The following is a 23,046-nucleotide window of genomic DNA, read 5'->3' as shown; positions in this document are numbered from 1 at the left end:
AGCCAAGAGATTAGGGTCTAATGAACCTTAATCTAAGTGTTTCTCATTTGAGAAACACTTCGATTAAAATCCGTTCAACCTTGAGGAGGATCTGTTCAAAACACAAGTGGATTTTTCTGATTTTTTCTTTCAAAGCTTTAGGGTAAGTTAATTCTCTTTTCTTTATTTCAATTCGTGTGTTTGTGTGTTGTTAAAGGTCTGTCTGTATGGCCAAACGTCTTGTTTTAGTTTGTGTTTTTGAACTGCTATTGTCCACCTTGCCCGGACCTCTGTATTCGGTCAAGTCTTTCTTCATAATGTGTGTATGTAAACTGTATATTCAATTGAATTTGTAATTGGTCATTCAATTAGCTCCCAAGGTCGTTTCTGTATTAACATTGCAATCTGAACCCCTTGTGTGATACTCTTGGATTTCTGATTTTTGTCTACGATTGTACATGTTATGATTAATATAGTCGAGTCGACATGTGTCGTCAATTAGTTTCAGCTGTCCGAACAATAACCAATTGACCTGCTTCTGTTAAGCATTGCCTGAATCAATTAGGAACTGAGTTTAGTTACTTATAGTTGTTAATTTGATTTCAGAAATCTAAGGTTTGGTCTGTAATTGCAATCTGAATTGATGGCATGTGCACTTGTGCACAACATGTGCATAAAGGCCCTTTTTGAATTAAAATAGTTTGACAGCATATGCTGTCAGATTACATTCTGCTGCCCATATTCTGCTTTAGTTCCATAAATAATAAACCTTACTCAAAAGGTAAGTCTGCCAGGGAATATCATGGGGTTGTGTTTTATTTAAATAGTAAGTGGAAACTGAAAAGAAGATAGCACATGGGAGGGGTGTTTTGATTGTCGAACAGGTTGTTAAAGGGCTGATTTTAGGTTTATAAAAGGGAGAACTTCCATCAGTTTAAGGGGAGATTGATAATAAAAAAGATACAGATAGAAAACTCAGACTGAATATTTGAGAGCTGAGTTCTGAAAAACAGAAAACTGGAAAGAATCCTTCTTGATAACTCAAGTAAAATTTTGCTGACTGACTGAAATTTGGCACTGGATTTTGAAGAGAAAAGAGATAGTGAGAGAAAATAGAGGGGCTTATACAGATACACCTTCGAGAGGAAAATATACAGAAAATTAGCAACTGTTTTTTCCTTGTTTGTGTGATTCTCAGTTTGTTCAACCTGTTCAATCAACTCTGTTTTCTTTCAAGTATCAACTGAGTTCATTGGTTGATTCACATTGTTTGTTTCTCCTGGATTTGGTCTGTCTTGGAGTTTTGTTCCTACTGCATTGTTTGCTGTTGTCTTCCTGCCATTTTTTTCATCGGCTCTAACTGTATCTTGCACTGGGAGCTGTCCTATTTGTACCTGCTGTTACTGCTGCTGTTTGGTATTGCTTCTATTGCTCTACTGACCCCTTGCTTCTTCTGTTGTATCCAACATCCAGGTACATACCAAGACTTTGCATCTGATGTAACAATGAAAGCATGAAATCAAAATATGCAGGAGTTTAATCCTTCGTTTGCTGCAGTTACAGTTTTACGAATGTTATTAGATTTGTGCAACTTGTTTAGTTTGTAATTCAATAAAGAAACACATTAGGTAGCCTTGTACTTAATCGCAGCTTAGTTCGTCCTAAATTGTGATTTCATTTGCTTAATGGGTTGTCTGATAAGTAATGTATGAGTGTTTTGGCACACAGATAATTAGGTAACCTTTCAACTAATATTCTGCATGTATAGAACAGAATGCCTTAATCTTGCCAGATATGATGTAGTTTTATTGAATCTTTGTAGGTAGTTCACATGATCCTGTTTAAACTCTATTGGTAATAGTTTCCGATAAGTTAATTCCACTGACCTGGTTTAAATAAGCAAGTTTCAAACTCGGATCTGAAGAACATTTATCATAAGCTTTAGCAGTTTCTATTGATCTTGTATATTAATTTCCCCTAACAATTTAACAACATGTTCATCCATGAAATAAGGCACAAAACGATTCACGCCTAATAAAATCAGATAATCAAATAAGGATCCGAAGTTGGTCAAGCATGTAATTGGCACGTAATCCTCTTTCTTTCATTTCATTAGAGACGAACACAATAGAACTGTAGTCGCTATAGGTTTATCCTCTCAAATAAAATCGAGACGAGCCTCGACAAACAAAAAATGCACAAGTTGCGGGGCCCTTTAAATGTATATATTAAAATACTTAGAATTCGAGACAGGCCGTTTAGCGAATTTTACGGCCTTCCCAAAATAACAATACGCTAGTTGCTTTAGGCGCACCTTTTAATAATTTAACCCTCTTAAACATGGGTGCACATTGATGTGACCCAAATCCAAATCCCAACGGAGTCAAAATGTGTCGACGATCACGGGTGCATTGATTGTGACGTGGTTCGAGATGCATTTCCACGACGTTGCAATTCCATAAAAATAAATGATAATAATAGAAGCGGTTTAAACTTAATAAAAGCACGTAAGTCATAACATGTATAAATCAGATATTTAGCCATTATAACAATTTAAGCGACCGTGCTAGAACCACGGGATTCGAGGGTGCCTAACACCTTCCCTCGGGTCAACAGAATTCCTTACTTAGAATTTCTGTTTCGCAGACTTCATTTGGAAAGTCGAAAATTTCCTCGATTTGGGATTCAAGATAAACCGGTTACTTGGGACACCAAAAGCCAAACCTTTCCCAAGTGGCGACTCTGAATTAAATAAATAATCCCATTTCGAATATTGTCACTTAAATTGGAAAAACTCCCTCGCGCATTTAACCCTTCGGGGCGGGCGCGCAAAAAGGAGGTGTGACAATAGGCCCGCCACTGAAAAGCGAAATAGTGAGGCACGACATTGCACTAGCTATCTTAGATGAAAACCCTGCCAGACTAGTCTAACAACGGTACGAAGTACGGCAAGACTCAACTATCTCCTAACCTACAACCCTAATACTCGACCTCCACATCTTCCTAAAACTCCTATTTATTATAAATCAAAATTATTAAAAAATATTACTTTCCATAGCTACTTTTTATATTTTATAACAAAATAAGTATTTATGGTATATACTACCATTGAAGCATGAAATACGATATTTATGTTTTTTCTCTCATACCTATTTTTAAGGTGATTGTCATAATTGTATTCATGAATACATAGCGCGAATACATGCGGATACATGCGTGTACAACTGGACTGCCCTGATTTTAGGCGTTTTTTGCTGCTGTATTCATGAATACATGGTGCGAATACATGCGAATACATGTGAATACATGCGCGTACAACTGGACTGGCCTGATTTTAGGCGCTTTTTGCTGCTGTATTCATGAATACATGGCGCGAGTACATGAGAATATATACGCGTATAGCTGGACTACCCTAATTTTTACGCGTTTTTTGCTATTGTATTCATGAATACAGTAGTGTGAATACGATGAATACACTATCGTAACAACTAAATTATAGCTACAGGAAGAAATTATGTATATGGTAGCTATAGAAAGTTAATGGCCACTAAACAATAGTGGTTTTTGAAAATTCCTCTCTTTTTTCCGGTATGTTTGAATTTGGGTTCAAGCCGCGGAAACATCCTCGTACAGAAATGTAGGGTAAGGTTGCGTACAATAGATCCTTGTAGTCTGGTATAATAAACCTCGCGCATAGCGAAAGCTTAGTGCACCGGATGTATGTTTTGAATTTGATAGAATTTGTATTAAAAATTATCTTTTTTATTTCAAGACTTGAAACTTAAAAAACACCTAAAAGTTGTTGATAAAGTATTGGTCTCCAATGGGAGATTAGCCTTTATTATATTTCGTTTTAATTTATGCGACTAGTTTAATCACGAAGTTTAAAATTGAAATAACACTTTTGAAACTTATACTCTTAGGGGTCGTTTGGTATGAGGTATAAGAAGGTATAATGTTGGTATAAAAATTTAATATCATCTTAATACTTCGTTTGGTTAGAAAATCAGGTATAAGTTACCCAAGATTAAAATTAACACCGGGATAACTTATACCTTATAGAGGGTGGGGTAATTAGCACCGGTATAACTTATACATTCTTCTTACAAATTATGCAATTATCATATTTAATACAACATACCAAATAATGGGGAAAAAACAATTCCAGCATAACTTATCTCAGCATAACTTATATCAATATCAAACCAAACACCCCTTAAATATGAAATAACATTTGCATAACTATAAACTTTTAAAACTTGTGCATTAAATATATCATAATATTTTTACAGTTATAGAAGATTCACATTAAAGGCAAGATATAAAGGGTAAAGATCACTTTTAACCCGTGGCCGATATTATTGACATTCGATAGCCGGAAAAAAAAAGAAAATATATATATATATACAAATAACTAAATCATATATGTCATTTTTATTCTTCAGCGAAAAGTCTACAAATGACTTTTCATCCTATGGAAAGTTGGTTTTCTTTCCCTTTCCTATTGTTCCTTTGCACACTTAATTCAGCCTTGGGTTTTCCGTATAATAGAAGTAATGTCCCAAAATTGGTGCTGTTCCTTTTAAAGAATTTGACCCACATGACACATGCCTCCATGTTTACTCGCTTTTTCGGACCTAGATTCAAGATTTAAATTTTATGAGTTCAATTTTTAAGGTTTTTTACCATTAAATATATTTTATTTTTAAATTTATGGGTTCAGGCACATCATTTGTTGTAATTTTTATGAATTTTTACACATATATTTATGCTCGACGTTGAAAGTAACGAATTCGAATTAACATGGTACGGCCTAATCTACTTCCGCCCTGTCAAGGACCATTTCATCGTAGTATTCTAGAGTAAACCACGTTTGTCAATCGTGGCTTCTTGGTTATCTTAAAAGACTTTCATGGAATTAGTTAAAAGAATTGGTTCTGAGGAACAAGTTTACAAAAAGCATGTGAAGAAATAACTGAATATTTACCACTTCTCACAAGTCCTACGGAATTAGAAGAATGTGTTGGTAAATACTTACTCATATCGCGTGTTTACACCAAACTATTTTAACTCATTATGGTTAATTAATTTAATTAGATGAGAGCGCATATAATTTATCATGGTTAAATGCGTGAAGTCCATATACAAGACACATATCACATATCATGTATCTATTGATTTGGTGTAAACACCCGGTACGGATAAATTTTTACCGAATGTGTTGGTCCAATTTTCTTTTACAACGTCGAATCGAAAACGCCGTAACCAAATATCGCCGTTGAGTAGTGACACAATAATATCGCATCTATCCCACCAAAATTGAGGTTGACTATTGAAACTTCATTATCACATGACTCTGTCCAAATTTTAAAATAAACCTTTATGTGGATTGATACTTCTTACTTTCTCATAAAGGATTTTTTCTTTCATATTTCCGTATTTTGAAAATTATTTATTAAAATTATCCGTTCAAAATAATGATTACTTACAAACTATATACAATTCATTATTAGTGCATTAAATTAAGGAATTTAGTTACACCTTTTTTCCTATTTTTTCTCCACTCCTCTTTTAATAAGACTCCTTCCAATTACATCCCTTTCCCGGTGTTGCACAATGGTGCTTACAGCGGAGAACCGTTTTGGTCTTTCTTTTAATTTTCTGTTGAATCCCAATTTAACGAGAGAAAAAAAGGATTAAATGTTGGGTCAATTTTCTTTTAGTGATTTCTTAATGTTAATCTCACTAATTGGAGTGCTTTTATACTCTATTAAATTTGAATTAGCAGGAGTGTAACTCGGTTTGGGAATAAGAAAATGATCAGAAACCGATCACTTATATCTTGTAACTAGTGAATTTGTCACGCTTCGCGCGATTATTTTGTAAAAAGTTTCATAGATTTTGAGATATTTTTTGTTAAATTGGATCGAGGTAGACAAAAAAAAAACTATGAGAACTATTAATCTCATCTATAAAAAAAATGTCAATGTCTATTCATATCATACTAACAATAATATAGGCAAGTAAACACCGACATACAGTCTGTTGCCTACATTCTTATTTTTTAAATAAAAATATGGATAAAAATCAATTGCTCGTCTTACCTTATTATGACCATCCATACTTCTAAAATATTTCCAAATATGTTTGGAAGAGATTTGGCGACACACTTGTTTAACCAAAAATCTGAGTCCTTGGTCAAAGCTAAAAGAAAAATTCGGGTTACTGATAATCAGGAGACAAAAAATAAAATACTTTTGAGAACAATGGTAGAGGGTAAATAGATAAGTATTTCAGTGTATTCTCAATAGTATATCGTGTGCTTACAAATGATGATACTTCTTCCTTTTATAGATCATTCTAGGTAAAGGAATAAAGTATCAGTTTTAATGACATAATCATGAGCAATAAATGACATTAAATAAGTCGTTATACAATCATTCATATTAAATACCAACTTTATAACGTATCAGACATTTAATAATGAATTTGGACTCCTTTCTGTCATCTGATCCTTGCTTTTAATGCCTTCTAATCCGTTGACTGTAAATAATTTAAATTGGTACGAGACTCGTATCTATACATCGTCTCGTGCCTATTTAAATTCTTCTTCCCGTGGTTGTTTTCACCGTGTTTTCACCGTGCCTCTTAGTCAATTGATGTTCTTTGACCATTCAACTAATCCACGTGTCATGCCACATCATTTTTAATATAAATTCAATTTTTTCCCAATACAGATAGTCCCCCCACTTTCTATTTTTTTATCAATTAAATAATTGGGAAGTGGATCTTCATGTAGAAAGAACTTTTGCCACAATTAATGCTCATGACAGTACTAACGTCTCAGCAGTCTTTTCCATTTAATGTTCTGTACATGTGTCATTTTATAATTGATTCTGCTATTCATACTCTTCTTCGAGACTTCTTCAATCTCACTATTTACGAAGTGACAGCTGCCTTTATTATAGGCTTTTCATCATTATACTTTAAAATTTGACGGTTCCCAGTTTACACATACTTTGTCTTCCTTTGTCTTCTTCACAAATTTTCAGCACATACTTTCTTCTTAACAATGTCTTCTTCAAACCCTAACCGTAAAAAAGTTCCAATTCTAGATCAGTTCCCCAACGCCCCTATTAGACACAGAAGAGGCGGAGGAAGTAGGCCTCGAACAGGGTTAGAATCTACACGAGGCGGTTCATCTGGTTCTTCTTCAAGGAGTTTTATCCCAAAAGCCCCTTCTTCTAAAAGTAGGGAAATTCTTGATACTTCTCAAGAACCCTCAGTTGATGATATAGTTCCCGGCGATTTGTCTTTTGAAAGTGACAAAACGTCTCTTCAAAAACAAATTAAAAATTTAGAAAGAGTCGATACTTACCCAACATTAGTAACTGAGCTTACAATCCCCACCATAAGGAAAGATTGTAATTGGAAGGATAGTCTTCGAATGTCAATTCCTTCCCCAAATCAAAGAATTTCCTCTTTTAGAAATGGGTATTCTTCTGTTTACACTTACCCCTTCACTTTAGGTTTTAATCCTCCAATTGACCCAGTTATTCTCGATTTTTGTCGTTTCTTTACCATTTGTTTGGCCCAAATTGGTCCATTGGTGTGGAGAACAGTGGCTTGTTTGAGATATTTATCATCCAAGGCCAATGTCAATTTCACCTTTTCTCATCTCATTCATCTATACCATCCCAACTTAATACGCCATGGGGTTTTCACTTTAACTGCAAGGAGCAAAAAAGTTTTGGTAAACCCTGAGGATGACAGAGATCGTGGATGGTATATCCGTTACGTTGCTGTCCATACAGTGGATTTGATTGGCGAAACAAATATTCCCTTTCCTGAGAAGTGGAATTTTGAACGTAAGTTTCCTCTTATTTACCGTACCTACTTTTGAGAATTTCAAAAGAATGTTATTTTTAACCTCGTCCTTCTTGTTTTTTTGTAGCAACCATGGGAGATGTGGAACCTATTCCCAACTTTCGTGGTTGGGTAGACTCACTTTTGAAGATTGCTACTAGGGAGCAGAGAACTTGGAAATCAATTTCTTCTTTACATGGCTGGAAAGTCAAAACACATGGTATCCACCCTTTTAAAAATTTTGTTTTGCATGTTAAGCACTTTTTCCTCAACTTTAATCATGTATATCCATTCTTTAATCAGGATTTGGCATTAGAGGAATGACAGCTGAAGTAGCTATGGCCATTCGCATGTTTGCGAATGCTGCTCTGGATTTAGATAAGGCTCGAGCCTTGCTGCCTAAAAGAAAAGCTACAAAAGAAGGTTCTGAAGAAGAAGAGGAGGGTACCTCCCTAATTACCAGGCCAAGGGCCAGGAGACGAATAATCATTGATGATGAAATTAAAAACACTCCTGCTGGTACCTCCGCCACCGAGCCTGTTTTGATTCAATCTGATGAGGATGCCGAACCAAGATATAACAATGAATCAATTCAGCACCTTTTTGACAGTGGCTTCGGGAGTGGCGAGCTCGGACCTATTTTTGATGAAGCTCCTCTTTCCTCATTTGTTCCTATTCCCTCCATTCCTTTGCCAGCCGTAAGTGTTTCTTTACCAGCTTTAACAACTTCCGTTTGTTTGCCAATTTCTACTGCTCCTATATCTGTTCCCTTGGCTGTTTCAACCGCACCTGCTTCTACTCCGGTGTTGGTTTCTACATCTTTTCCCTCCATTCCTTCCGCTGCTCCTCTTCCCTCTGTTCTTCATACAGAGACAGGTTCTAGCAGCGGAAATATAACAATGAGAAGTGTTACTTTGGAGGTTCCTGCCAATCATAGCCTCCTGAGGAAAACCGGCAGAGCCGATGTTTGGCTCGAACCTCTTATTGGAGATATCGAGAAGAAGAAGATGGAGAGCCATAACTGCTTAACTTTGATGAACGACGTAGTTCATTCTACTTTGAAGGTATTTCAACCAACAAGTTTTTTTTTCTCTTCTCTTTTTTTTAAATTATCTTCAATTTCTCATTTCCATGACTTACCTCTGTAGGATAACCTTATTAGCACGGAATTAATGAGAAGAATTTTCTCACTGGAAAGAAAAGCTCGTGAGTCTGAGAAGTCTGTCCACGAGGCTGAGGAAATTGCTAGGGGAGCCCAACTTGAAGCAACCAACTGGAAGGAGCAGTTCGAAAATGCTCAAGGGACTATAGAAGAGTTGCAAGAAAATAAAAACCTCATAGAGCAGCAAAACCGTGGTTTAACTTCTGAGCTGGCAACAGTCAAAGCTTCTTCAAGCCAATTGAAAAGAGACAAAGAGCTTTTAGAATGCTCTTTATCAGAACAATTATCCAGAGCTAGTGAAGAAGTTAGAGAGCTGAAGGCACTTTTGGCTAAAAAGGAAGAATATGCAGGAGAGTTAGTGCAAAACTTGACTCAAGCTCAGGCTGACTTACAGACTTCTTCTGTCGAGATTCAAGCCTTGAAGAGTTCTCATGCTTCTCTTGAAGCTTCCCTTGATTCCCACTTAGCTGAAAATCAAATTTTAAAAAACGATCTTGCTATGTGGGAAAAGGAATATGGACTTCTAGAGGAAAATTTTAACATAGAAGTGAGTTGGGCTTTTCTGAATTCTCGTCGTGATGCTTTGACGGAAGCTGCTCAAGAGGGTTTTGACTTGCAGTCTGAACTGGCTAAAGTCATAGATACCATCGAGAAAAGCCAACAGTCTACTGATACTCCTTCTCCTGCCCTTGAAGTTCCAGAAAATGTTGCTATTCCAGCTTCAGAGGGTGAAACTTCTACAACTCAGTCTATGGAAGTTGAAGCTTCCGTGACAATCCCCTCAACTGAATGATGGTTTGATCCCTTAGTTTTTTTTAAAGGATTTTTTGGTGAAAGTCCCCAGTTATCATAATGGGGCAATTGTATAAACTTTTATTGACTAAGTTTGTACTTAGTTTTTTTAATTAGATCAAGAAGTTTGTTAATACTTCAATGTGTTCTACTCTTGCCTTTTCTTTACTTATTTAGGACTTATAGAATAGTTTATCATTTTTATCCTTTGAAAATGCTTTATGATTCTCCCATGACTTATTGACATGAGGCTTATAAAAGAGGGCCCTTTTATTTTATCGACACTTAATGAAGAAGACGTCTCAACTTCATAATGGTGTTAAAATACGATGAAAGTAATAGGAAAACACACGTTTTGTATGAAACAACTTTGGCAAGTTTTCATTCATAAACTTTTAACAAGTGTTTGACTGTTACATGTATTACAATACATCTACAACTTTTCTCGTAACTGTTTTTCTTGTAACAGATTTGTAAATAACATAAACTAAACAAGGTTTTTTTTATAACCTGTTTCAGTACATAGTCATGACCCTATCTTTACATGTTAAGAAGGGTTTGAGAGGTGACTTTGTTTATGAGTTTGAGAGATGACTCTGTTGTTCTCATGAATGCTGAAGACTTCGTAACTTCTTCTCAACACTTGCTTCAGTTTGGCCGACTTTTATTCGATACTCGTATCTGTTTCTTTGCACCTATCTGTGTATAATATGTAGTCCCCCAAGTGTTTGAGCGGTGAAGTATGAAGCCTCGAACACTTGTTTATTTCTTTTTACTTTGGCCCTTTTCCTGAAATAGAAAAATATACGGGACTCGACTATGTGATTATAGATGAAAACTGCCTAACTCGTGTGTATTTCCATCAGATTAATTGTAACCCTGGGCTAGGAATTTATGCATACTCCATTTTGCCTTGCAGGTTGTGACTCATCATTTGGCACGAGTTAAGATATTTAGCCTAGCATCTAAAATCGTTAGTAAAATATTAAAAAATCAAGAGAAGAATTTTTACATGATGATACCTGACCGTAGGTACTTTCTTAAAAGTAATATCTTTTTAAGTGGACAGCATTCCAATGTGAGGGTAAAACTTTACCATCCATTGTTTCCAACTGGTATGCTCATTTTCCCACAATGCCACGAACTTTGTATGGTCCTTCCCATGTTGGACTTATCTTTCCTGAGTTAACAGCTTTTGTAGATTGGAAAACCTTTTTAAGCACGAAGTCCCCAATTTTGAAAAATCTGAGGCGTGCTTTCCTGTTGTAATATCGTTCTATTACTTGCTTTTGTGCTGCCATCCTTATCAAAGCAGCTTCTCTTCTTCCTTCAAGTAAATCTAGGCTAACCCGCATCTCTTCATTATTAGATTCCTCCGTTGCCTGATCGTACCGTGTGCTTGGCTCACCTATTTCAACTGGTATTAAGGCTTCCGTACCATAAACCATCGAAAATGGTGTTTCTCCAGTGCCTGTTTTGGTCGTTGTACGATAAGCCCATAGTACTCCGGGTAACACCTCAGGCCAATTACCTTTTGAATCTTGTAACCTCTTTTTCAAGTTATTGATAATAACTTTGTTAGTTGATTCCGCTTGTCCATTCCCCACTGGATGGTATGGCGTAGATGTTATTTTTTTTATCTGCCAACTTTGAAAAAATTCTGTAACTTGTGGTCCATTGTCACATACGATCTCCTTTGGTACTCCAAAGCGGCATATTATATTGCGCCATATGAAGTCTTTAACTTCTTTTTCTCGTACCTGTTTAAATGCCCCTGCTTCTACCCATTTAGTGAAATAATCTGTAAGTACGAGTAGAAATTTTACCTGACCTTTTGCTTGTGGAAGTGGACCTACGATATCCATTCCCCATTTCATAAAGGGCCAAGGGGCTAAAACAGTATGTAGTAACTCAGCTGGTCTGTGCATATTATTGCCGTACCTTTGACATTTATCACATTTGGACACGAAAATGGTTGCCTCTTCTTCCATCTTAGGCCAATAATATTCTGTGCGAATTAACGTTCTTACCAGTGACCGTCCTCCTGCGTGATTCCCACAATGTCCTTCATGTACTTCTCTCATGACATATTCGGTTTGAGAAGGGCCGAGACACCTTGCTAGTGGTCCGCCGAACATCTTTCGATAAAGATTACCTTGATATAAACAATATCGTGCAGCTCTTTTGCGAAGCGCGTAAGCCTTTCCTTTGTCATTAGGCACGGTTCCGTGCTGTAAAAAGGCAACAATTTCATTTCTCCAATCCCATGTTAGATGATTAAAATTTACCTCGTTTTTGTCAGGTTCGAGAACGGAATGAAATAGATGTATGATTGAAGCATCTGTATTGTTTGCCACGTCTGCTACGGATGCAAGGTTTGCTAAAGCATCTGCCTCTGCATTCTCATCTCTTGGGACTTGCACTACTTTCCAAGTTTGGAATTGCTTTACTAACTCCCGTACCTTTGCGAGGTATTCTTGCATTCGTGACTCTCTGGCTGTGTAAGTCCCCAGCATCTGATTAACCACGAGTTGAGAATCACTCTTGATTATAATCTGTGTTATGCCGAGTTCTCGTTCCAATTCTAAACCTGCAATTACAGCTTCATATTCTGCTTCATTGTTAGTTATAGAATGACATTTTATAGCCTGTCTAATGGTCTCACCCGCAGGTGGTACGAGGACTATTCCTAAGCCTGCCCCTTTTACATTAGATGAACCATCAGTGTATAAAATTCAAGTCCCCGGGTTCGCACCATTAAAAACTAATAATTCTTTTTCTGCTTCTAAATGCCTCCCCTGGCTAAAATCAGCCACGAAATCAGCTAGTACTTGAGACTTTATAGCGGTCCTGGGTTGATAAATAACTTCATATTCACTTAGTTCTATAGCCCATTTTGCTAATCTTCCTGAAAGTTCATGTTTATGCAAAATATTTCGAAGCGGAAAAGCAGTAACTACAACAATGGGATGACATTGAAAATAAGTTCTTTACTTTCTAGATGCCATGACCAAAGCTAATGCTAATTTTTCTAGCTGTGGGTATCGTGTCTTAGCTTCCAATAAGGACTTACTTACGTAATAAATAGGAGATTGTTTACCTTGGTCCTCGCGGACTAAAACAGCACTTACCGCGACTTCAGATACGGCCAGATAAATAAGAAGTTTTTCCCCTACCTTCGGTTTTGCCAACAACGGTGGTTTTGACAAATAAGTTTTCAAACTTCTAAGGGCTTGCTGACAATCTTCATTCCATTCAAAATGATCTTGCTTTTTAAGTGCAGAGAAAAACTTAAAACACCTTTCTGAGGATTTGGAAATAAATCTCCCCAAAGCTGCAATTCTTCCCGTTAATCGTTGTACTTCCTTTTTATTAGTAAGGATATCTGGGATTTCTTCTATTGCTTTGATCTGAGAAGGATTCACCTCAATACCACGGTTAGAAACAAGAAAATCCAAAAACTTACCTGATGCAACTCCAAATGCACATTTTTCTGGGTTGAGTTTCATATTAAATTTTCGCAAAATTTCAAAAGTAATAGATAGATGAGAAATATGATCATGAGATTGCTGGGTTTTGACGAGCATATCGTCTATATATACCTCCATTGTTTTCCCTAAATGTTCTTGGAACATTTTGGTGACCAACCTTTGATAGGTTGCCCCAGCATTTTTGAGACCAAAGGGCATTACTTTATAACAATAAGTCCCCCTGTCTGTGATGAAAGAAGTTTTTTCTTCATCACCAGGATCCATTTTGATTTGATTATATCCTGAGTATGCATCTAAAAAACTTAAAAGTTCATGACCTGCGGTCGCATCAATTAGTTGATCTATATGTGGTAAGGGAAAGGAATCTTTTGGACATGCTTTATTTAAATCAGTATAATCTACACAAACACGCCACTTACCATTTTTCTTAGGTACAACCACCGTATTAGCTAACCAAGTTGGATATTTTACCTCACGGATTGATCCGATTTTTAATAATTTTTGGACTTCATCCTGAATCACCTGGTTCTTGAAAGCACCTTGTTTCCGTTTCTTTTGCTTTACTGGTGTGAAAGAAGGGTCCTCGTTGAGTTTGCGAGTCATCACATTTGGTGGTATCCCTGTCATATCAGCGTGGGACCAAGCAAAGCAATCTAAGTTAGCTTTTAAAAATTCGATTATCATACCTCGCATGTTCGTGTTCAAATTAGCCCCGATATAAACTTTTCGTTCAGGTTGTTGATCAAATAACATCACTGCATCAAGCTCTTCAATCGTCGTTTTGATGCTTTCATTCTCTTCAGGTTCTTGAATTGTATCAGGCCTTGAGTCCAAATCTGTTTTCTCTTGTTCAGTTGAAGTTTGATCTTTTTTACTTTCAACTGTTTCCTGTAATTGCTATTTTATTTTATTTGCGGCGCTCGTACTTGTTACAGCGTTGACATTTCTGGCCATCTGCTGATCCCTACGAATTTGACAAATTCCCCATGGTGATGGGAATTTGATAACTTGATGCAGGGTTGATGGGACAACATCCATATCATGTATCCATGGCCTTCCCATGATCATATTGTAGGCCATTTCTATATCAACTACCTGAAATTTAGTTTCCTTCACAACACCCATAGCAAAAGTTGTTAGTATTACCTCACCTTTTGTTACTACACTTGAGTTGTCGAAACCTAACAAGGTGTGCGCCTTGGGTAACATTTTGTCTTCAGCTTGCATTTCGTGCAGTACCCTTAGTAATATAATATTTACAGAACTTCCTGGATCAATCAAAACTCGCTTTACATTAGTATCATATACAAGTAAAGATATTACCAGTGCATCATTATGTGGAGTTGTCACTCCTTCGTTATCTGCGTCATCGAACGAAATGCTTTCATTGTCAAGGACCTGCCGCACCCGTTTCCCGTGTGTAATTGTTACCTTAGAAACCTTGTTTGAAGCTGTGTAAGTTATGCCATGAATATCTTCTCCCCCGCTTATGACATTCACTGTCCTCTTGGGTGAAGGAGGTTGTGGTGGTTCTTGTCTGTTCTTCATATAAGCTTGTTTTCCTTTCTCACTAAATAACTTAGTGAGATATCCTTGCTTCAATAAATGATTTACTTCACTTTGCAGGAATCTGCATTCTGAAGTTTTGTGCCCGTGATCGTTGTGAAATTCGCACCGATGATCCGGATTGCGTCTACTTGCGTTTGACCGCATTTCTTTCGGCCACCGTACCTTATCTCCCATACTTCTTAAAACAGCTACGAGCTCGGAGGTAGAGACGTTGAAATTATATCCACCGAATCGTGCCTTTAAACTCCTGTCATCATCCCGTGATTCTTGTCTATTCCGATCATTCCTGAACTTTGAAGAAGAGCTAGAATCCCGGTTCCTTGACTTTTGATCGTATTGTTGGTTATCTTGCTTCGACCGTGGGTCCTTTCCTGCGGGTCCCATATATGGATCGTACCTGTTTTTACCTGATCTTTTTTCGGAATCTGACCTTCGGGTACCGCCCCTTTCTTCATGATGGAGCTTAGGTACGGTATCTTCTTCGATTCGCAGCTTCGTGCTATACCTGTTGTAAACATCATTCCATGTGGTTGCAGGAAATTCTCGAAGACTTTCTTTGAGTCGTCTCGTGGCTTCAGAACTTTTGTCATTTAAATTACTTGCAAAAGCTATAGCAGCCCAATTGTCAGGCACACGAGGTAGAGTCATTCTTTCACGTTGGAACCTATCAACGAAGTTTCTAAGCAACTCCGAATCCCCTTGTTTGATTTTGAAAATATCTTCCATCCTTTTCTCAACTTTTTGTGCTCCCGAATGTGCTTTAATAAAAGAATCTGCAAGCTCAGCAAAAGAATTAATAGAATTTTCAGGTAAAAGAGAATACCAGGTTAATGCACCTTTGGTGAGTGTTTCTCCAAATTTCTTGACCAATACTGATTCAATTTCTTGTTTGGTCAAGTCGTTGCCTTTCACGCCAGTTGTAAATGCAGTCACGTGGTCACGTGGGTCTGTAGTACCATCATATTTCGGGATGTCAGGCATTTTGAATTTTTTCGGAATTGGAAGGGGAGCAGCACTAGGCTTCCATGGTTGTTGTGAGTATTTGTCCATGTCTACTCCTTTTATTATAGGTGGAACTCCAGGGATTTGCTCTATTCGCTCATTTTGTTCCTTCAGCTGTTTCTGCAAGGTTAGTACTAAATTTTGCAAATATGAATTATTTAAATTACCTGGTCCCCTTTCTTGTGGTTCACTGGGGGTTGCTCCGTTTCCAGAATTATCAAGACCAGAACGGGGGTTCTCCAATGTATTATTATTAGGAGTCGGTGTAGGTGGCGCAGCAGGCAATCGACTAACAAGTGCCTGAAGAGCTTTGCCGACTTGTGCATCGATTAGCTTTTGCAAAGCTTCAGTTGTAACTCCTTCAAAATGTTCAGATTGCTCTTGTTGATCAGCACGGGATTCAGTAACAGGAGTGCCTTCACGAGATTGACGTGGTGAATTTAAAGGAGAGGGAACCACGGTATCTTGATTTTGATGTATTTGATTTTCATGGTTTCCCAATGTGTTGTTACTGTTGTTGTCGGCGTTATTGTTTGACATGGTGACGATAATAGATAAGATATAGCTTAAAAGGAAAGATTATCAGATTCCCGGTAACGGAACCAATTTGTTTAACCAAAAATCTGAGTCCTTGGTCAAAGCTAAAAGAAAAATTCAGGTTACTGATAATCAGGAGACAAAAAATAAAATACTTTTGAGAATAATGGTAGAGGGTAAATAGATAAGTATTTCAGTGTATTCTCAATAGTATATCGTGTGCTTACAAATGATGATCCTTTTATAGATCATTCTAGGTAAAGGAATAAAGCATCAGTTTTAATGACATAATCATGAGCAATAAATGACATTAAATAAGCCGTTATACAATCATTCCTATTAAATACCAACTTTATAACGTATCAGACATTTAATAATGAATTTGGACTCCTTTCTGTCATCTGATCCTTGCTTTTAATGCCTTCTAATCCGTTGACTGTAAATAATTTAAATTGGTACGAGACTCGTATCTATACATCGTCTCGTGCCTATTTAAATTCTTCTTCCCGTGGCTGTTTTCACCGTGCCTCTTAGTCAATTGTTGTTCTTTGACCATTCAACTAATCCACGTGTCATGCCACATCATTTTTAATATAAATTCAGTTTTTTCCCAATACAACACTATCTAGAAGTCCTAATACACATTTTCCTGGATATAAGTAAAAAAATATATATAATAAATGATTGAATACTTACAGAATTGTTGAAACCTCTCGTCCTAACTCCTCACAAGCCTACACCTATTCATCGTACACACCTGATTTTTGTTCTCTCATTTAATAGTCATGTTCTAATTAGCTATTTTTCTATTGGTACAAAAAAGTTGGATTTCAGTTTTATTTTTCTATTAATAGTTTATTTTAAGTTCTTCTTGTTTTAGGAGAAGATAAATTATAAAGAAAAATATTTTCTAGTAATTTTAGAACTCCGTTAAATGTTTTTGGAATTTTTATAATCCTTATATAATATTTTTACCTATTATAGTACATATATTTGGTTATATCTTTCAGCACTTTCGTTTTCTATATTTCTATAAGTATTTAAGTACATGATATTTGGTGTGCATTTAGTGTTTATCTTTATTTTCCTTCAACTAATTTTCGTAAAATCTAAAGTTGCTTTCCATTTTAACACTCTTCACATATAGACATTTTGCTCCTATCAATTTTTGCCAATACTTACCTCTTTTATTTTTATTTTAAAGCCCAGTAAGTTTTGTGAATTAGAATTCATAAATTAAAAATAGTGACGTCATCTCTAAATAAGTCACAACAAAAAAATTTATTGGATAAGTATACAGGCCATGTTCCAACACTAACCAAAAAGAAAGAGAAACTTTTCTTCACAGGGCACTGCAAAATCGACCAAAATCCATAGCAAGGAATTCTTCAAAAAAATTCTCCTAAACTACAGCTTACTCAAAAAATTATTTTATACAGACAGAAATTTCAACCACTATTTGAAAATCAAAGGAAATAAGAGAAGAGAAAAGAAAACAGAAAAATGAGGAAATAGTTGAAGAAACTTATTTTGTTGTTAGATCCTTTTATATAGTTTAGGTATAAAGAGAATTAATAAAAATAAATTACAAAAATATAAAGCAAATTGACCATCATTTCTTTCTCATATAAAATTAAAATTGTAGACGAAACTTTATTTGATCAATCAAAACTTCGGCCAAAATATAATGATGCATCAATTACCATTCCTCATGGTATACTTAGATGTCCTTCAAATTGCAATTGCTGAAAGAAATGCAAATTAAAAAATAACTTAACAACATCCTTATAAACAAAATAATCCAAACGCAGCAATTACACATAGCATTAATCAATCTGCAAAAGACAATAAACTAAAGTCAGTGAAACAAAAAAAAAGGAGAAAGAAAACATCAGAAACTTATGATACACGAAGCACAATGATAGTCTAATTTTCTGTAATTAATTCAGGGAAAGGCTTCAAAATTCAGAATTGCAATATTTCCAAACTAAGATCAACGAAAAGTGGAAGAAATAAAATAACATAGATGGATGGTAACAATTTATTGTACAATTTTCAACAAAAAAGGTCTCACAAGAAAGACACAAAATTTATGTACAATCGATGAAGTAGGAAAGAAGAAAGAAAAATAATAGAAAATTAAGAAGGAAGAGAGGGGGATCTAATAAAAGCTAAAAAAGGAGAAAATAGATAAATAGGATCCTTGGCCAAAGAGAGGTGTCAACTCATCTCCGATACCATATTATATATATATATATATATGTGTGTGTGTGTGTGTGTGTGTGTGTGTGTGTGTATATATATATATACGTCACACTTAAGATTCAACGTTGATGGCAGTAATGGAGGCTAAGACAGCAGCTTTTGCTCGCCTGTATGAGGAACTAGGGAACAAAGAAGGGGAGAAGAAGTTATTCCAACTCGCTAAGGTGAGAGAGAGGACGGCTCGAGATCTGGACCAAGTGAGGTGCATAAAAGATAATGACGACAAAGTTTTGATGGGGGATGACCAGAGTAAGAGGAGGTGGCAAACCTACTTTCATAAACTTCTAAATGAAGAAGGGGATCAGGATATTGTGTTAGGTGAATTGAGGAATGCCAACAACCCCCATGAATTAAGTTATTGTAGGGATATTGAGGTCGACGAGGTCATGCAGGCAATGTGTAAGATGAGAAAGGGCAGAGCTACCGGGCCAGACGAAATTCCGGTTGAACTTTGGAAGTGTATGGGTAGAGCAGGCTTGGAATGGCTTACTGGGTTATTTAATGTTATATTCAAGACTAATAAGATGCCTGAAGAGTGGAGGTGGAGTACGATGGTTCCGCTGTATAAGAACAAAGGCGATGTGTAGAGTTGTAACAACTATAGGGGTATCAAATTACTGAGTCACACCATGAAAGTCTGGGAGAGAGTGGTAGAAATGAGAGTGCGAAGGACGGTGTCTATTTCAGATAACCAGTTCGAGTTCATGCCGGGGCGATCTACCACAGAAGCTATCCACCTTATTGGGAGGATGATGGAACAATACAGGGATAAGAGGAAGGATCTCCACATGGTGTTTATCGATCTAGAGAAAGCATACGACAGGGTTCCTAGGGAGGTCCTATGGAGATGCCTAGAGGTTAAAGGGGTCCGGTTGACTACATTAGGGCGATTAGAGACATGTATGATGGATCTAAGACTCGAGTTAGGACAGTAGGAGGCGACTCCGACCATTTTCCGGTTGTTACAGGGTTGCACCAAGGGTCTGCGTTCAGCCCTTTCCTATTTTCCCTGGTGATGGATTCCATAACGCAGCATATTCAAGGGGAGGTGCCATGGTGTATGCTATTTGTGGATGACATAGTCTTAATTGACGAGACACGACGCGGAGTCAACGAAAGGCTAGAGGTTTGGAGACATGCCCTTGAGTCTAAAGGTTTCAGGCTGAGCAGGACGAAGACGGAATACCTCGAGTGCAAATTTGGGGCCGAGCCTACAGAAGCAGGAGTGGAAGTGAGGCTCGACTCGCAAATCATCCCTAAGAGGGGTAGTTTCAAGTACCTTGGGTCAGTTATTCAGGAGACCGGAGAGATCGATGAGGATGTCACACATCGTATAGGGGTGGGGTGGATGAAGTGGAGGTTAGCAACGGGAGTCTTGTGTGACAAGAAAGTGCCACCGTTACTAAAAGGTAAGTTTTATAGAGCAGTGGTTAGGCCTGCTATGTTGTATGGGACCGAGTGTTGGCCGGTTAAAAATTCACACATCCAGAAGATGAAAGTAGCAGAGATAAGGATGCTGAGGTGGATGTGCGGGCATACAAGGATGGACAAGATTATGAATGAAGATATTCGAGAGAAGGTGGGCGTGGCCCCCATGGAGGACAAGATGCGGGAAGCAAGACTAAGATGGTTCGGGCACATTCAGAGGAGGAGCAATGATGCACCAGTGAGGAGGTGTGAGCAACTAGCGGTGGTGGGCACGAGGATAGGTAGAGGGAGGCCTAAGAAGTATTGGGGGGGAGGTGATCAGGCAGGACATGGCACGACTTAGGATTTCTGAGGACATGACCCTTGACAGGGAATTGTGGAGGTCGAGCATTAAGGTTGTAGGTTAGAGGGTAGTTTGTGAATATTAATACAGCGCACTAGAGTGAGACTAACCATTTAGGAGTTAGTCTTAGGATGCTACTGATCAGCTACTGATGCAGCGCTATATCTGTTGGATATTAGTATACCTTACATCCTTTTCTCCATCATTTTCGTATTTCCTATATTTCTTATATTGTTGTTATTTTTATTTTATGTTATGTATTATATGTTTTATTATGAGCCTATTGATAGTACTAATATATTGTCTCTTGTTGCTCTCTTGAGCCGAGGGTCTCCTGGAAACAGCCTCTCTACCCCTCGGGGTAGGGGTAAGGTCTGCGTACATATTACCCTCCCCAGACCCCATTTGTGGAATTATACTGGGATGTTGTTATTGTTGTTGTTGTATTAGTATTTCCAACAAGAATGTATTCTCACACAAAATTCAGATCTCACATAAAACTCAGTTACTCTGAAGTGTGATGATGACGCTTTTAACAAAATTTCTCCACCAAATAATTTAGTTCCCATCAATATTAAAGTTTTTCAGTTCAAACGAATATGAATTAGTGCATGAGTCGATTTGAAATTCATTCTCTACCTTTCTTTGGTTAATAAATCAATTGAGAAAAGAACAATGTATGGCACATCAACATACATATTAAAAACAAATTTGATACAAATTTAATGCAAATTTGAACATCTACAATAACATACATAGCAAAAATAAAATTTCATACAACAAACTATATAGTATACAACTTATTTACAACGTATCTACAACTTTCATATATTATTTCTACACAGTTAAATACAACTACAACATCATACAACCTAAATACAATTTTCATAGAATATGACTTTTGTATATTTTTTGTATATGAGTTGTATATATTTTATAAGTTGTGTGTTATTCTTCCTCTCTGAAATTCCAATCAAAACGTCCTCTCTTAAAATAATTTTGATACATATTAACCAAAATCAAGTCTAATCTTCATCAAACACCCTCAAAATTGAGATATAAACTCCAAATAATATTTTTAATTATTTGCAATTACACTCATCCCAAACATATAATGATTTTTGAAAATTCAAATTCGATTTCAAAGCTTCAAAACTTTTTAATGGTTGTCAATGGTGGAGATTCAAACACCTTCAAAATTTATTGATTGACTATTTCATTTTGAATACCAATTGTGCAACATGAAAGGAAGTTGTTAAGTTAAAACTCTATAATAAAACGATTGAAATCCATTGATGAATTCCATTAAAAATATATACAACATGAAATGATAAAAAGTAGAGAACATCAGAGGAGGAAAAATTAGGTAAAGAACAGAGAATGAGAGATAGAGAGAGAGAGAGAGAGAGAGAGAGAGAGAGAGAGAGAGAGAGAGAGAGAGAGGGGAGAGAGAGAGAGAGAGAGAGAGAACATGGATGGAAAATTACTGATTCCTTATTCAATTCCTAATTTAAATGGATACTCATTTAAAACTAATTTGTATATAACTGGTAAATTGTATATGGTCATATAATTAAACTAAAACTTGATTAGGGAGGGTAATAAAGTTTCATATGTAGTATAGGAAGATAAAAATCCCTTCTTATAAATATAAATTTGTATCTGTTATAAAATAATAAAAGAACAAGAGCAATATTGCAGGGAAATAGAGAGAGAGGGAATTCTTATTGAACTTTGGGATAAATTACAATGGAATAGAACCCTCTATTTTATAGAGAGAGGCTGACTTAACCACCAAGTATGAACCCTAGAATCTCTCTAAATATAAACATTCACCATAAATAGAATTCTATTTATAACACCCCCCCTTGAATGTCTATTCAACAGATAATGTGTCTCGTTAAAACTTTAACTAAAATAAAAGCCAGTGGAAAAAATTCTAGTAAAGGAAAAAGAGTACACATATCTAATAATACGCCTTTTGGTTGCCTCGTTAAAAACCTTGCAAGGAAAACCCAGTGGGACAAAGCCTTGTAAGGAAAAAAGAGTACAACGCGCATTAACTCCCCCTGATGAGAGCATCAATTCACATCTTTAAGCATTTGCATTCCAATCTTGTGCACCATCTTCAAAATATCGTTGGTAGAGATTTGATAAACAAATCAGCCATATTAACTTCAACGAATTTGTTTCACCTTGAAATCATCATCCCTGATAGATGTATTGTCTTCATCTGATCTTATTGGAATCGTCATTTCAATATCCTCACATAGGGGTAAAGACTCTTGCTATCATATTATCATGCTTATAGTTATAGCAAGATACATTTGTACACAAATTGCACTGAGGAAGTGGTACCTCAAGATCAAGAATTGTAGATGCTTCAAGCAACTTAAATCCTTCATGGATTGTCATATAAGTTAAGTCATATAAGTCATATAACAGACTTTAGATGCATATCAAGTTTTTATGTCATGCTAGACATATAAGATATCGAAAACTGATTACACATACCATTGACTTTATACTTTCAAGTATTTGAACAACATAGACAAAATTATATGTCTTTCATATGAAACCAATTCTATTCGAATTGTGTCTCTTCCATTTGG

At 36.4% G+C, this 23,046-nt stretch overlaps 1 long non-coding RNA gene across 1 annotated transcript; it reads left to right on the top strand.

Moving 5' to 3' along the window:
* Window positions 1–7,766: 7,766 nt before the first annotated feature.
* LOC142163533 (uncharacterized) lies at window positions 7,767–8,197 on the top strand. Its single transcript, XR_012694485.1, has 3 exons — window positions 7,767–7,847; window positions 7,934–8,065; window positions 8,149–8,197. It is a non-coding gene; the product is annotated as an uncharacterized LOC142163533 (long non-coding RNA).
* The last annotated feature ends 14,849 nt before the right edge of the window (window positions 8,198–23,046 follow it).

Source organism: Nicotiana tabacum, chromosome 8 (assembly GCF_000715075.1).
Source record: "Nicotiana tabacum cultivar K326 chromosome 8, ASM71507v2, whole genome shotgun sequence".
NCBI lineage: Eukaryota > Viridiplantae > Streptophyta > Magnoliopsida > Solanales > Solanaceae > Nicotiana > Nicotiana tabacum.
This window is presented reverse-complemented; position numbering and strand designations above follow the sequence as displayed.